This window comes from Falco cherrug, chromosome 6 (assembly GCF_023634085.1).
Source record: "Falco cherrug isolate bFalChe1 chromosome 6, bFalChe1.pri, whole genome shotgun sequence".
Classification (NCBI taxonomy): Eukaryota; Metazoa; Chordata; class Aves; order Falconiformes; family Falconidae; genus Falco; species Falco cherrug.
Window position 1 is genome coordinate 14,960,781 of NC_073702.1, and position 15,184 is coordinate 14,975,964.

Sequence of the window (15,184 nt, forward strand, 5' to 3'; positions counted from 1 at the left end):
AACAATTATACCTCAGAATTGTAAGTGATATTGTGGCATGTAATGGAGAACACATGAGTTTGAGGCTAATATCATAGAATCATAGGATAATTCCATCTGGAAGGGACCTCAAAATGTCTTATTGCTATTCCTTATATTTCTAAAACAGATATTAGAAAACAAAACAAACAAACAAAAAATAACAAGCAACAAATTAACAGCCTGAAAACCAGTCACTGCACTGTGTCCATTAGAATAATGGACTGCCAGCTCTTGAGCTGTGCATATAGAGAACCTAATACACATTGCATAAAGTCCAGGAAAAATAAAACCACAACCAGACAAACAAGTAAATTCAGAGACCAGACCTTTGTCAGTACATTAAAGATTTACACATGGCATGTCAAACCATTTCACAAGGGACAGGCAATGGCAAAATTTTGAAAATTAGAGAAAAAAATCCTTCCTTTCTCCGAGCCCAGCATTCTCATAAGAGACATTCTCTTGCTCTCAGTTTTGGTAGTAAATGTACTGAGCTGCCCACATCTGCCTGACAACCAACAACTTGTTCTAAAATCTTCATGTTTCTAAAAGTCATCATACAGATAGTGTAAACTAGTTGTCCAGTCACTTTCTGTAGTCAATACAGAAATAACTTAATCTTAACTTTATTAGATGCTTATTCTGTGTAGAAGTGCCTCTCTTTCTTTACTGTTTAAATTAACTTAAATTACCTATCTAAATTTCAGATTGATCGTTTACTGCAGCAAAACCTCCTTACCTACCCAATGTAGCTGTAGCAGTACACCTCCCATCTCCCCAATTATAAACAAGAAAAAAAATATTACAGAAGTTCCTAAAATGCCATTGTAAAATACAGAGAAAATCTGGATGACTCACAGAAGAATATTGATCAATTTTGACTGTGGTTTCATGTTGTTGTTTTTGTTGGGGTTTTTTTAACTCTCATAATGGAATTTTTCAAATTTAATTGAATTCAATATTTGTTTCAGTTGTTTGTTTAAAAAAATACATTGCACGGGGCTTTATGAAATTGCCTCAGTGCCTATACAGTGTGTATGTTGAAGTGTGACTACGAGGCACAAGTTAAAGGCGACTGCGAGGGGATCTGATCAATGTCTACAAATATCTTAAAAGTGAGTGCCAAAAGGATGGGGCCAGGCTCTTTTTAGTATTGCCCAGTGACAGGACAAGAGGCGACAGGCACAAACTGCAGCACCAGAAGTTCCATCTGCATTTGAGGAAAAACTTCTTTACTTTGAGGGTGACAGAGCACTGGAACAGGCTGACCAGAGAGGCTGTGGAGTCTCCTTCCCTGGGGATACTCAAAACCAACCTGGATGTGTTCCTGGGCAACCTGGTCTAGGAGAACCTGCTTTATCAGGGGATTGGACTAGATGATCTCCAGAGGTCCCTTCCAACCCTGACCATTCTGTGATTCTGTGATACTGTCAGTTAGAAAGCTTAAAAATTCCTGGGTAAAGAAGATACAAAATACTTATCAATGTACACATCTCTGTTTTCTTATAAGACGGTTGCAAAATTGATGTGAATGTAACATCCTTTATTATTGCTGTTCCCATAAATCAGTTGTGGTCAACAGGTCTCAGTCTTAAAGCCATTGTGGCATTGGCATTCTCTGTGAATAAGAATGACAATAATTACTATTTGAGATAAAACAATTGGTTTCTTGTAGAATATAATCAACAATTTTAGGCTGGATTTTTAATTTTTCTCATAAAATATTCCTTGAAATACTCAGTGTGGTGGTGCTACTCTTGTACTGTTGTATATGATCTTGTTCATTCCCTCAGGCTGCTGTGTTTTGTTAGACTAAGATTTAAAATGTTAAATTATCTCACTCATGGCAAGTAAAAACATTCATCTATACACCTCAGTTTCATTTCTCTATTGGCATGCATTGCCACTTCATGAACAAATTCTTACATCTGGGGTTTATCTGTATTCTGAAGTTGATAATAAAAATTCCTATTGTATATTTTATTGCTAACATTATGCTCAGAATTTAGAAATAAATTATCATCAAGGGTAATAGAACATTTTTAAGATGCCACGCTGTTTAAAAAGTGGTAGCATCATTTCACTCCTGTACTTTCTGGAAATTGTCTGTCATCTAGAAAGCACCAGATTGTAAGTGAAATCTGTATAGGGAGCTGTATTAGAGAGCTGCATCTAGTTACAGAGCTAGTCCCAGGACTGCTTGCCTTCGTGCTTTTGTGAGACATTTTGTGCCAGTAAAGAGCAAAGCATATTACAGGAGGTATAACTTTTATGGTTCTTATTATGCTGGACTTGGGGAGGAAGCATGGCTATTCCACCCTAGCAAATAGGTTCCTCCAACATAGCAGCAGCCAGGGATGTAATATTTATGGATAACACTTTAGGGAACATAACCTACATCTCTGACAATCAGCTGACATTTTCAAGACTATGTCCCCAACAAAGAGGGTTGGTAACATTGTCTGGTTCAAAATGTGTGAAAGGTGAGATTAGCATTGACATTTAGAAAGCTTGCTGAGTCAATGGGAAAGTTATGACCCTAGTTTTATGGACCCTAAAATTTAACTTTGCTTGCTAGTGGTCTTGTTTTGTATTTCCAGACAAAATTCAGGTTCTAAATTTTGTTATATTATTAATTAAAAAAAATAAATCTTAAGATAATATATTTACTTTTGGTTGTTTGGGCTCAAAATATTCTTCTTTTAAAGGGAAAAATAATTATACCCATTCTTGTCTTTTCTACTTTTATCACTGTGTAAAAAAGAGGAAGTAATGAATCAGAAAGTCAGTAAATAAAGTATTCCTTGGAAATGATGGGAACAAATGATAATAGAACTTTTATATATTTATTGAAATAAAACACTATTGCCCTTAATTTTGTGAAAGAATCACATGTATTCTGTTTTTACTTTAGCAACAAGCAGGCTGCACCTCCAAGATTAAAGTCATCACATTTAAGGACTATACTACGCGTTTATCTCTCTGTTGTGGTTTAAGCCCAGCCAGCAACTAAGTATCATGTATCCACTTGCTCACTCAACCCCCACCTCAGAGGGCTGGGAAGGAGAATAGGGAGAAAGGTGAATCTTGAGGGTTGAAATAAGAACAATTTGATATTTGAAATAATAAAAAAAAATAATAACAAAACCAACAGTAATAGTAATGAGAACGGGAGAGAGGAATAAAATCCAAAAGGGAAAAAAACCCAAGTGATGCACAATACAATTGGTCACCACCTGGTGACCTATGCCCAGCCTCTCCCTGAACAGCGATTGGTGGGCCTCAGCCAACTCCCCCCGGTTTATATACTGAGCATGATGTTCTATGGTATAGAATATCCCTTTGGCTAGTTTTGGTCGGCTGTCCTGGCTGTGTCCCCTCCCACTTTCTTGTGCCACTCCAGCTCTCTCACTGGCAGTGCCTGAGACACTGACAAGTCCTTGACTTTGTGTAAACATAACCTAGCAACAACTATTATTCTCATACTAAGTCCAAAACACAGCATTGTACCGGCTACTGAGAAGAAAATAAAGAACTTTACCTCAGCTGAAACCAGGACATTCATTCAGTTTTCTAATAGTTTAAATAGATGTTTCCTTTGTTTTCAGTAAAGATCTCTCTGAAGATATTTCAGAGGGTGTTTTATCTGTCATCTTTACTTATGGCCCTATTCAAGTCATTTTTAGTTTTCAAGTAATTTTCAACAATTTGCTACAATTTTTCCTGTGACCCCTTGTTTCTCCTTTCTTATCCTATCAAGCATCAAATTCTGTAGCAGACATAGTCTCATTCCTTTATTGATGATGCCATAATTCACATGCTCTGTGGTTGAATGAAATATAGGTAAACCCCTGTAACATGCATCAGTTCCATTTTTGCTGAACCATGTGTGTTCTATATGCCTAGATTCTTGAATGCCTGATAAGGAAAGAGGTGAATGCACTCAATATCTTCTTAGAAGATACTCTTATTGTGGCACATAATATTCCTGACCATCTGCAGGAAATACAATATTTTCCCTTCCGCAATAAAAAAGTATGATGTCTGTTCAACCCTGCTGCTTGATGCTTCCAAGAGGCAAATTCAAATATCTTCAGTTTATTTTAAAATTTAATTACCATTACCAGACAATTCCCAAAAATATTTTTTCATGGGTACTTATCATAAACATTCCTGTAAACATCAAATCAGTATATAAAACACTTCACTAAGAAGGAAAGGAAACATTAAACCATGGAAATCAATAACAAACCAACAGAATATTTATAAAAATTCCGAACAAAACTAGTATTTCTAGAGCATCTTTGTTATATCAGCCTCTTCATTAGTTAACACTGGACAAATTTTCAGACTACAGCAGAAGCATGGAGAAACAGAAAACAGAAGAACAGGAAAGAAGTAATTTTAGACCATTCATATAGGTTTGAGTTGAATATAAATGATAAAATTATTTTCCTGTGTCCAGCCCAGAAAAAATTACTAAATGAAAGAAAACCAAGAAAAAAAAACAAAACCAAAACACCAAAACCACCACCAGCAAGTATTTAGTTGGAAAAACAAGAAGTCATTGATGATAAATTACCAGAAGAAAAAAATAAAAATAGAAAAAAGAAAAAAGCCTTTAAACAAAATTATTATGTAATTTAAAAGGAATTAAGGAATAAAATGTTGTGAGAAACTGTGGACAGCTACTCTAAGCAAAAATGGATGATGAAGATATTGTCAGGAATTGTAAACCCTTATTTGTCTCAAACATAGGTAGGAATTTAGCTTTAGAATGTAAAATTATTTTATGTCAGTGTGAAATGCTACTGAACTAAGTAAGATAAATGTGATGTATTAAAGACAAGAAAAGAGAAAACCAGAACTGTTTAAAAACCTCAGGTTTAAAGGGCATCAGTGGCCCTTTTCAAGCTCTTACCAGTTCTTTATTAGGTACTTAGGTTTTGAAACACTTAAGAAGGTAACTAAAGTGCTCAAAGGCAAGGTGGTTTCACCAAAGCCCATTACTTCTCAGAGACCTTATCCAAAATGTGGGAGACTCAGGAAGCCAAGTCCCAGGTCTCAGAAGAGTAATAACTTCACTGGCTTACCCTGTCCAGTTTAAGGAAGAATCTTTAAGTGGCTCCTACAAGAGCTGATCTGTTTCTTAAAAGTAATTGATTGCTTCCTGGATCCAAACCCAGAATTTAAATTTACCTCATGAAAGAACACAGGAGAATGAAAGAGATGGCACTGTTAAACAGTGTAATTATCGTGTCTTCAGCACCAGTTCTTTTATTTTACTGATTTGCTGCTACTGACCTGAACTTCTTGTTATTGCAAATGTAACCAGTATCGGGAATTTGTTGTTAGCAGTTGATTCTGTGCCTCAATGCTGTTTGCTGGCATAGATGTAGTGTGAAAAATTAATTACCCTTTCTCACAGCAGGACCAGTAAAAAAGACTGGGGAAAACCCAGCAGAGAATATCACAGTGCCAAATATCAGGATGCATCCTGTTAGTATTCCCCACTTTCAAGCAAGCAAAAAGAGAGATTAAAGCAGAGCTCCCACATTGATATACAGTTTCTAAGCTGGAACATGCTCCTCTGCCATCCTTTTAGAAGTCAGGGAAGAACACATGCAATGTGCCTACTGAAGGTATGTGAGGCAGAAAGGAAACTGAACATTCAGTTTATCCACAAAACATGACAAATTCTGCATATGCTCAATAGCAAAAATTGAGGTGTTCACTTTGTTTTAGAAATCTGTACAAAAAATAAAACACAGGATTCTCTAGGGCTGGAAATGAGGTTTGAGGATTTAGGCAGCTAAATTGTTGTTGCATGCCAGAGGTGGTCCTGTGTTAATCAAAGTCTTCATTTGCAATGTTGTTAAATGCTGAATACACTCAGAAATATTCTTTGAAAACAGCTACCTCCATAGACCTAGAAAAGACACATAATAGTTCTTTTTGGTCTAAAAATATTTGTACTTAAATGATTCATACGATTGTTTCAATTACATTTTAAAAAATTTATGAAGATTGTATCACAGAGATAGTGTTAGCTTGTCTTGCTACCAGGGAACATATTCTAATGAGGGATAAAATGTTTTAGAAGCAAAGTTTCAGGTCATGACTGGAGATGAGCTTAGCCTATCAATAAGTCAAGCAAATTATAAATTGACTTTAAGAGCTGAATTTTTATGTTGTTAACTAAGAATAGTTGTATTATGGGAAAAGAACAAGGCTCAGTACAGCTATGTATGTGTTACCAGTTAGGGAGCGTAACCTTCAATGCAAATTGCTTCAGATTAATATTTGTCAATGGGACAACTTCATTCAATTCATTAAGACAAGTATAACTTCCTTTGGCTTTCTGAAAGCATGAAAGACCTAAGAAAAAAATACATTCATCTTAAGCATCTTCATTTCTTCGACCAAAACTATAAATGAGGAATTCAGATACCAAGAAGTGATACTCCTACTGTGATTTTTCCTTCTAAGAGAAAAGTTGTGTCTTAAAAATTAGTAAGATTCCAGGCACTACTGAATTATCTTTGCTTAAATTTGCATAAATATAATGGGGTCAGTGCTATTCTCATTTATTTCCCATGAAATTCTATTATAGTAAATGGATTGATACTGAATAAGATCTTGCAGAATTAAGCTCATTGATAGAGAACTAAAGGTCTAAATGACAGTATTCTTCCTTTGTATGGTAGATTATATCAGATTCTTTCTACATTTCATGAGTGAAACAGATTACTGTATTTTTTAATATCTGTATAAAACAATATAAATTGTGTATGCCTGAGGTAAAGAAACAATGCCAAAAGAAAATTAACTCCTTTGCAAGTATAGAAGAAAATTTCTTACTTATTATCTAACTGTAATCTATAACCTAACACTCAATAATAAGAATGGCAGCCCAGTCATAGCCCACGAGAAGGAAATAAGTGTTAGATATTCTTTGTGCTTATGACTGTTGCACAGAGCAGTCTAAAAATTTTAATCTCTAAAGGACAGTCATTGTGTCACCATCTCAAAATATCCATGTCTCCTTCCACTTTAGATGCCTAGTTTTAAATCTCTCCTGAAGTTAAGCAGCTATAATGTTATTATTTTTAAGGACCTCAAATGGCAATCATTACTTCTGAAACAAAACAGAAGAATTGGCCTCCCCTCCTGCTCTACGGTGTTCAACAGTTCTGTAGTTAAGGCATTCACTCATGATGTGAAACAGGCAGTTTTAATTGCCCTTCCAGCATGACTGGGCTCAAATTCACACACATCACATCTTTATGTGTTTATTATTGTTTATTATTCAGTGGTTGCTTACTGTATGCACCTTACAGTAAACAGCCTTGTAGGAGAAGGATTTATACATCACCCTCATTCATGTGCCCTCATGCCCAGATTAGCTAAATTCAGCAGATTTGGCTAAAGTATTTGTTTGGAAGAGAGAACATAAGACTTTAAGTCTTCCCCAGACACAAGGATTTAAAGCAAATTCATCTATTCTTGAGTCATTTAATCTTCAGTAGTAAAGTAAACACTACAGGTTTCCTTAGTTGACATCTTAAATTTTTAAGTCTTGCCAACATATTTGGCTTCCACCATTTGACATCCTATTAAAAATGCAATAGTACAATCTCCTTTGGTAAAAGAATGCCTTGATTCCAAAGCACCGTTAAACTTTCAATATTGCCAAGAACAGGAGCCTTTGATCATAAACAGAAGCTGAATGTTATATATCTGGAGAAATTACTTGTGGAAAATGAGGCATCTTAAATGTTTAGGCATTTCTTCTAAGAACTTTTGAGGAGTGGGGTCAAAGTTGAAATTTCTAAGCTTCACTTTGGGTTCCTAAAGTATGTTTTTATAGATGGTCCTTCAAAAGTTTCAGTGCTTACAATTCAATGAAAACAACATTTTCATTATCTTGCAGGGTTTCTTGAGGAATCACATATTGTGCAAGCAAGTGACCAAATTTTAATTATGTGCCAACTGAGATCAGTCTAGCAAGTGGTTCATTAAGTAATGCTTTAGCCTATGAAGCACTCCACTGAAATAAATAAAGACCCACTTAGGAGAAGAGAGTACTTCTACTGGCCAATATGCAAGTTTAGGAACTTTGTGTGGCAATTCAAATTTATATTACATTAAGTAATGAGACCAGAAAACCTGATTTATTTACATTAAAGTCAGAAAAAATGACAGAACTGAGTCATGTGGAATTATTTTGGATAAACTGGGTAGGATTCAGACTGCAATATAATCCCTGAAAGCCAGAGGCATACCACATCCATCTCTGAGAGAAGAAAATTATATTAAGGAACAGCCAGCAAGATTGCACAGATAAGTGTATATGTGAAGGAGATTAAAAACCAAGATTTGGAGACTTAAGAAGACTATCACAAATGGAAATGTCACGAACATCTGGTGAGAGGTCATTACAGCATTTCTAGCTGTTAATCATTCAGCAGTACCTTATTTTGGATATGAAACAGAAAATAGTGTTTTCTTCAGCTAAAAATAGGAAAATTACATTAAAGAAAGACAAGATTGTTTTTCGTTTAGAGAATTAAGGAAACAACATTACTAGTTTTAAATTATTGTCAGTACCAAAAGCAGAAACATCAAAGCACATACGTTATTCTGAATAGCTGACTACAGAGTGAGTGATGCAAGACATTTAGAAGGTTGCAATTTTGCCAGTGTCGCTGGCCTTCAGTAAGTGAAGTTCAAATTGAGTTAGAAACAAGCAGTAATTGAGAAGAAAATGCTGACATGTTCTATCATTTGATTTAAACAGTAGCCCATGGATAGATTGTTTTTTCTTTACTTCTCTATCAGTACTGACTTTCCTAATGAGTCACATATTTATGAACAGTCTAAAACATTTGACCAAAACAGACACAATTAGGCCAGCCACAACCCTTCATGGTAGGTTAGACTGTAGTGTCATGGATAATTGGAGAAGACAGTATATGTATTAGAGTTATGAACACATACAATTTTTTGATTCAGCTGTTAAACTGAAAAAATCCCCCCAAACCCAAACAAAACCAAAACAAAAAACACCACCAAAAGGAAACCCCAACAACAACCCAGAAACCAGCAGGGTTTTTTAGGGGTTGTTTTCCCCTTTTGCTCATCAAAATGAAAACCAAAATATGTTTCTACTTCAGCACGAAACTAAATTTGACCCAGAAATACATTGTTCCTTTTTGGATAATTTGCAAGAAAAATTAAAAGTATGATTTTAGGCGTGCCTGTCTCTTTTTCTACTGTAAATGCTTGTCATAGTAATCCAGATTCTATGCCCTCATCTATCTGAAATTACTGAAATACATTTCTTATGTGCCTGTGAAAGCTGAAAGTAGTATGATATTACTCTTTCTTGTTGATATTGTTCTGTTTTGTGTAACCAGTTAAATATTCAGCAGCAAAAGAACAAGAATCTACATGTCTTGCCTGCTAGTCAAAAGTCCTAATCACAGTCAGCAAACTCTTTTTCTCTCAATGTTCTGTTAAATATTTTAGGAATGAAATATTTCTAATCTAGGGATTTGAGGATTTTTTTTCTTTAATCCCCTGTATCTGACTACAGGGAAGAGAAGACCCAAATCTAAATCTCTACAACTATCCTAAGGGAAATTTGAACCACCTTTCACAAATGAGTATCATAAGATTTAGAACATGCATAGGAGTGTGCAAATACCTCTCTTTGCCCCTAGAAAAGCTGTTTTAGTTTGTATATAATATTATCAAAAGTCATTGTCAAAAATATCAAGAGGATGATTCACTAGACTATGTGTTCAGTCACTCACCTTCTGTGACATCAGACAGTTCACTGAATATCTGTGTATATATTTAAAGTAAATAGTCTCAATAAGACTGATAGAGAGTTCCCTTATGTAGTAATTTGGTGTTTTGTCCACACTCCTGGGAGGAATAAATTCTAAGTTTGATTCCTAAACAAGCAGAGAAACCCAAATCTTCCAGTTATAGGTGAGTATTCCAATATTTGAATTTCTGGGTAGATGTTTATCATTTTTTATGTTTTCTATGAAAAGAACAGCAGGGTCAAAAGATTTTCTAGATATATATCTCTCTCTTCTACAACCATATTCAGACTGTGGAAGAACTGATATATCTGCTTATGCTACAGGTTTTGATCCTTTAAAGTATGTACTATATATTTACGTATCATTAGGAAATTAACTAAATCATGGTCATGCCTTTATGTGACTACTGCATTAAAGAATGCTCAATGTTGGAATTCCCAATCCACCTCATCACTTTCCCTTCTTTTTCCTCATGGTAATAGTAGCTCAGGCATTACAACTGTTTTCAGTGAAAAAAAAAAAACCAATATGAAAATCAGTATGCTGTAATTTCTAGAACTGCAGTGCACTGAAGTTACAAAGAGGGCAGATCAGCAACATCCATCAGCTACAATCTCATAATATGGACAACTGGCATTGGCTTGGCAACTTCATCTGGTACTGCAGCTGTCACACCTGCCTGGGATTATCAAAGACAGCTGGCAGATGCTCAAAACAGCCCTAATGTTGAAGGGGATCATGAAGTGAATGTCTTTGTCACTGTGCTGGATCCGGCTGGGATGAAGTTTACTTTCTTCATAGCAGCCTGTATGCTGCTGTGTTCCGGATTTGTGATTAAAACAGATTTGTTAACACATTGATATTTTGGCTGTTGCTGAAGACTGCTTGCTCAGCATCAAGGATTTATCTTTTTCTCCTTTGCCTCCCACCACCCCCACCCAAAGAGTACACTGGAGGTGTGCGAGAAGCTGGGAGGGGACGCAACTGGGACAGTTGACCCCAAATGGCCAAAGGGATATCACATACCAGATGTCTTCACACGACATTTGTCTTCCAAGGTAGCCAATTCTTGCAGAATGCTGGGCATTAGTTCTGCCTGTGGGAAGTGGTGGGTAACTGCCTTTGCATCACTTTCTTGTTCCACTGCTTCACGTACTAAACTGTTGTTGTCTCAGCCTACGAGTCTTTTTGCTTTTGTTCTTCCTACTCTTTCCCCTGTCTAACCGGGAGTGTGAGTGAGCAAATGGCTATGTGGCTGCTTAGCTGCTGGCCAGGACTAACACACAGTAGGTACATAAGACCAACCACAGTGTTTCAAACAATTAATTCATCTATCACAGTTTTCTGCCTTCATCAGTGACCATAAGCAGGCTGCAGGGAAACAAAGAGCAGGTTGATGTGGTGTGGTGTGGTGTGGTGCGGTGCAGATGTCCCTCCTAAGACTCTATCAGACTTCTTTTAGTGAATTTTCTGAGGGAGATGAGATTTTCCTGTGAAGTGAGACCTGATGGGACTTACCTCATCCCCCAGTCCCGTCTGCCCTCAGACTTACATAAACTCCTTGGATGCACAACCTACACCTGGAAGAAGTTTTGCAGTTATATTACCTATAACATCAAGACTCATCTTTTGCTCTATCTAGACCCAGCTGTTACCAGATTTATTTTATGCTCTTCATCTACAAGGAGGACAATAATTCCAGGACATCTCTTTATCCTGTCATGATTTTGCTGACTTCTGCACCAGGATCCACCACCACACCGCAACTTGTTTCTTTTCCACAAACTTTCCTTATTACTTAATAATTAACTAATTTTTTAATAATAATAATAATAATAACTTAATAATTAACTAATCATACATAATAATTAATAACACTCCATAGAGTCATAGAATTATAGAAAAACCCTGCTTGAAAGAGACTTCAAAACATAACCCAGTCCAAGTTGTCATGGGAAGGGAGCCTAGGTGAGATTGTCTAACACCCTGTCCAATCACATTTTGAAAGCTTCCAGCAGCAATGGGGACTCTACCTGTGCCCCTCGGGAGACTGTTCCTACAAATGATTGTTCTCACAGTATAAACTAACTTTCTTAAATTGAGATTAAGCCTTTCCCAGTGAAACTTGTACCCATTTTCCCTTGTCTTTTCCATGTGGCTTCTTGTGAAGAAAGAGCCTCTCGTCCTCTTTGTAGCTGCCCTTTAAGTACTAGCATAAAGTGTGGAGGTCCCTCCGTGAGCTTTCTCTTCTTCAGAAAAAATAAGATCTAACTCCTTCAGTCTTTGTTCACAGGGCAGGTTCTCCATTGCTTTCATTGTCTTCATGGCCCTCCTTTGAGCCTTCTCCAGTCCGTTCATGTCTTTCTTGAATTTTGGGGAACGGAACTGGGCACAATATCCCAGGTGCAGCCTGACTAGCACAGAGTAGAGTGGGATGATCACGACTCTCACCTCTGCTAGTGATGCCCCTGTGGATGCAGCCTAGGATCTGATTTACCTTTGTTGCTGCAGCACTGCACTGATGACTCATGATTAGTTTGTTGTCCACCAGGACCCTCATGTCCCTTTCAGCAAGGCTGCTCCCCAGCCACGCAGATTCTAGCCTGTGCTGGCATCTTTGTTATGTCATCTCACGCACAAGACTTTGCACTTGTCTGTCTTAAACATCATACAGCTCTTACTAGCTCACTTTTCCAGGCTGATCAGGTCTCTCTGTAACAGCTTTCCTTTCTGTCCATCTTATCAACCCAGTTTAGTGTCATCAGCAAATGTGGTGAGGGGGCTTTCAATCCCATCATCCAGATCATTTACGAAGATGGTGAACAACATGGGACCCAGTATCAATCCCTGGGGTACCACACTTGTGACAGGCTGCCAGCCTGAGTAAAAACCATTGGTTACCACCCTCTCATGCTCATTGCGTAGACCACCCAACCAGTCTGTATCTTGCTAGCTTGTCCAGGAGGAAGCTATGGAAAACAGTGTTGAATGCTTTGCTGAAGTCCAGGTAAACAACATCCACCACTATCCATGTCAACAGAAGATACTATTCTGTTGTAGAGGGTAATCAGGTTAGTCTGGCATGATTTGTCTTTGGTAAATCCATGTTGACTTTTCCCAGTCACCTGGGAAATTTAGTTAATAGTGATTTCTAGGAAGACTTGTTCCATTACTTTTTCCAGGGACTGAAGTAAGACTAATGGGCCAGTAGTTTCCTGCATCCTTTTTTGGGCCCTTCTTGTAGGTGGGTATGACATTTACCCTCTTCCCATCATCAGGATTATGTGCTGATCTTCACAACCTTTTAAAGATTATAGACAGTGGCCTAGAAACAATGTCAATCACTTAAAACCCTGGGGTGGATGTCGCAGCACTCTCTAAACTAGCTGGCTGCAACAAGGTCTTTTACCATCACATACCAACACACTCTTCATGCCAGTCCCTCTTCCGCCTTCTCCTTCTCTCCTCATCTCAGGGCACACATGCTCTCTCTTCTCTCTGCTTCTTCCTCTTCTCTCTGCTTCTTCCTCCTCTCTCTTCCTCTGCTGCTCCCTCTTCCTTGCCTGCCCAACCCCTTAACAGAACCAGCCACAGCTGCACCTTATCTACACCAGCCAACCCACCGCCCCTGAAGCCAGCCCACAGCTGTATGTTATCAATGCTAATTAACCCAGCTTCATTCCTCTACAGGTGGATAGCATCCAGAACCATAGATACATGTTGCCTGAGCCCTTGCATAGGGCCACAGACCAGCCTTCCCTCTACTGCTGGGGGGGGTGACCCGTGCATTGTTATAGATACTTAATCCTGTGATCTGGGGTCTAGGTACTCTGGTAAAGACAGAGGCAAAGTGAGTATTGGGAACCTTTGCTTTGTCAGTATTATTAATAACTAATTTCCCTGTCATGTTTAGCAACTGATCTATATCTTCCCTCTCATTACTGCTTACGTATCTGAAGAACCTTTTCTTGTTGTTTTTGACATCTTTGGCCAATTTTGTTTCTAAATGAGCTTTATCCTTCCCAACTACAACTCTCATGCCTTAGCAAGGTTATTGTAGCCTTTGATGGGTATCTGGCTGCCTTTTTGTAACCAGCATGGTGCTTTTTTGTTTTTAAGGACACCCAACAGCCCATTGTTAAGCCAGAGTGATGTCTTGTTCTGCCATCTTCCTTTCCCTTTGTAAGGGTTGGGCTGTTCTTGTGCTTCCAGGAAGCTGTTCTTGAACAAGTACCAGCACTCACAAGCTCCTTTGCCCTTCATGGATGCGCCCCATGGAATCCCTCACAGATGGACTCAGCTTTTCAAAGTTAGCTGTTCTAAAATCATAGAATTACAGAATCATAGAATGGTTTAGGCCAGAAGAGACTTTTAAAGATCTAGTCCAACACCTCACCACCCTGCCATGAGCATGGCCATTTTTCTCTAGATCAGGTTGTTCAAAGTCCCATCCAACCTGATCCTGAACACTTCCAGTGCTGGGACATCCAACAATAGCATATCAACCGCACCACTTAATCCACAAAATTGCTCATGGTGCACTCAATCCCACTATGTCATTAATGAAGATATTAAATAGTATTGGTCCCAGAATGGACCCTTAAGGGACACCACTTGCTATTGATTTCCACTTGGACATTAAGCTATTGACTGTAACACTCTGGATGCAGCTAACCAGCCAGTTTCCTTATCCATCTAACAGCGGATCCACCAAATCTACATCTCTTCAATATATGGACAGAATATTGTGTGGAACTGTATCAAAGGTCTTACAGAAGTCTAGATAGATGACATCCGTAGCTCTTCACTTGTCCATTGATGCAATTACTCCATTGTGGAAAGCCACTAGATTAGTCAGGCCAAAGATCCAGGGTCTTTGTTCTACTACTGGTCTTCAGCGTGCTTAGACCTTAAACTCCACAATGTTATCATCTCTGTATCCAAGGCTACCACTGGTATGTTGTCAAGTAATTCTTCTCAGTTTGTGAGCAGTAATCTAGCAACACACAGTTCCTAGACAGCATGTCTAGCATCTGCAGCAGGAATCAGTCCTCAATGCAGTCCATAAACCTTATGGATGGCTTGTGTACCACTGTGTTGTTTCACCACCAAATGTCTGGATAATTGCAGTCACCCATGAGGATCAGGGCTTAACTTGTTATTTCGACTGGCACCAAGCACTAAGATTGATGTTTTCAAGGATGTATCATAAACTAAAGTTTCACTCAGAATTATAATGGTCAGTCAGAGGCGCTCACTTTATATGTGAAACAAGAGGTTTATTTTGTCATCTAAATTACTATTTTTATTATTTATAATATTAAAAT